The following is a 2,915-nucleotide window of genomic DNA, read 5'->3' on the forward strand; positions in this document are numbered from 1 at the left end:
GGGCTGAAAAAAGTCAACTGCGAGTCAGGAAATCCCCAATTCAAATCAGCAATTAATTCAAGAGGTGACCTTAGTGGAGCTACTGTTTCCCAGCCTGAATGCCTCATTGTTACATGGGGAAATAACACTAGGGGTTTTAATAGGCTGTTAATGGGATAATGTATGAGGAGTGCTTCGAAGACAGTGTCAGTGCTAAGCGTTATTATCTGTCACTGTTCACTGAGCTTATTGTTAAGTATGGAACTCAACACCGTGTCGTAAGTAACAGAGAATCAGCTTTATTGAAGTAAACAGGAACAACCAGAGAACACACAACAACAACAGTGAAGCATAGCTCCCTTTTAAACTATCCCGGCTGGTGTAGCCACACGCTAGAACAGTTAGGGCCCAATGAGATTACAGGGATAACACCCAATCAGATTCGTTCCCTCCTGAACATTTCTCTGCCTTCTGATTGGGTACATTTACACAACAGCCCATAGAATTGTTGCAGCTTACAATCCTAGCCATGGTCTCAAGCTTAACATGTAATGATATAAGACATAACACTTATCTTTGAGCTTTCCATAGAAATGTCACACACTCTTGCATTTGACCCACAGCTGACAGTGTTTTTCTCCTCCACATACATATGTGTGTGTCCATAAGTGTGCCTGCATGTTTTTATATTGAATTCAGAAATTTGTACACAGGGTTGGCAAACCCCCAGATGGGGTCTGGAGATCTCCTGGAATTACAACTGATCTCTGGTCTATAGAGATCAGTTCCCCTGGAGAAAATGCCTGTTTTGGAGGGTGGCTGGGCTCTATGGCACTGTCCCTCCCTGACCAAAAGCCCATTTGCGCCATGTTCTACCCTCAAGTCTCCAGGAATATCCCAACCCGGAGTTGGCAAACTTATTTGTATGCTGCCTCTTCAGACCTGCTGGAGGCAGCTCACAGCAAGAAACCAAATCCATCAGGGCAGTAGAATAATTGAGTTACCATTCACATGATAAAATAAGTCAGTAAAACAGACAACCAAGTAAAATAAATAGATACAAACTGTTGTTGTGAGCGACTCAGCATGCCTGGGCATTGGGGGGGGGGGGCATGCTACATCACTCTGTGTAGAGGTGTTATCTCCTTGAATGGGATGCCTCTCTTTGTCTTAACCTGGGAGCTGCCCTCTGACCCCCTCCTCTCTCTTTGTCCTCACACTTTCTTCTAACATCGCCTTCCATGGAGTTACATGACTCTCCTAGTCTTTCCTGTAGATACAATGCCCTCATACTCCTGCTAGGGTTGCCAGGTCCCCTCAAAGTCTCCAGTGGGGGACTTGGGGGGGGGGCATTACTGGAGGGGGTGGGGAGTTCCCAGCGTGATGATGTCACTCAGAACTAACATCATCACATTGGGGAGCAGAGGCTCTGCCTCTCCCCAGCTATGTTTAAAGGGTGTTTTTAAACCATGATGGGAAGGGGGGGGAGGCCGCACAAACCTGCATGCCAAGTCCTGAATTTGGGGCTCGAAGTGCAGGCACCCGGCTCTGCCTCCCCCCAGCAGCATTTAAAGCCTTCTTTTAAATGCTGCTGGGGAGGGGGAGGGAAGCCCTGCGTGCCTGCACGCCGGGCCCCAAATTCGGAGCTCGGAGTGTAGGCACATGGCCCCTGCCTCTCCCCTGCAGATATCTTTAAACACTGTTGGGAAGAGGTTGGAAGGAGGCCAGGTGGTCCCTCTTGGGGGCGGGCCTTCCCCCCCCACCAGCTGGCTTGCAGGTGGGAAGGAGCCCCTCCAAATTGGGCAATCCCCGCCAAACCGGAGGGGTCTGTCAAGCCTAACTCCCGTGCACATGATGCAGAACATGCTGGCCATTTGTGATCGGGAAAGTACTCTTAGACCATTTCCACAGAAGGGCAAACCCCTGCATCTGTGTTTTTAAACAACTGAAGTATGCAAAAGTCTCCACACAAAATCTTGCCTCCCCAGGAGTAGATCTGAATGTTGAGCTCCCCTCACTCCACGTTTTCCGAATTCCCCTTTCCTGCAATGTTTAGGCTTCTTTCTCTTCTTTTGACTGCAACCTGAATGTGGATCTACTTGAATTAATGCAAGTTTACCTTTTTTGCAATATACTCCTTGGGAGATTTATTTACTGCACTCAGACCGATTTCACACAAGAGCTGCACCGCGGTCGCACCTCCTTTTGCCCCGCTTCTATTGGTCAATTTCCCACTCGAAGCTGCGTGGCCGCATTTTGACCCGTGGCTTCACCCAATTTCCCCCACGGTTTCGTGATCCTGTTTTTTGAGTATCGGGCAAAGCCGCGGGTTAAAATGCGGCCGTGCGGCTTCGAGTGGGAAATTGACCAATAGAAGTGGGGCAAAGGGAGGCGCGACTGCGGTGCAGCTCTTGTGTGAAATCGGTCTCAGTATCATGCTTTATGACTGGACAAACTCTAATATATTAATCAAATATCCCAATAAAAACATGCTAATAAAAACAAGCTAAGTCAATTTAAAAGAGGAATAAAGTCTCATAAAACAAATAGAGCAATAAAAAGTGATGGTAACAGACTAGGCCTCAGGCTAAGAGTAGACCATAAAACACCCATGAAGAACCTCTTTGTTAAAAAGCCTGGATAAAGAGAAATGTTTGACCTGCTTGAGAAGATGATTCCAACTGGCAGACTGTGAGGGAGAAACATATCTCATATATTTAAAACCAAAGATGGCCCCTCCCTGGGCTGATCAAAAAATCAACAAGGGTAGGGGTATACAGGGACTAAGGTATAAGTATCAGAAATATTTGTAAAGAAAAAAAAGGAAGACGAGAGGTTTAAAAAAAATAAAATAAAATCAGGAGCAATAACTTCATACGGCTACTGTAGTAACCCCAAAGACAGCCTGACAATTGAAGGAAGCAAGTGTGTGTGGG

The sequence above is a fragment of the Gekko japonicus genome, unplaced genomic scaffold (genome assembly GCF_001447785.1).
Source record: "Gekko japonicus isolate JY-2015 unplaced genomic scaffold, Gekko_japonicus_V1.1 scaffold2304, whole genome shotgun sequence".
Classification (NCBI taxonomy): Eukaryota; Metazoa; Chordata; class Lepidosauria; order Squamata; family Gekkonidae; genus Gekko; species Gekko japonicus.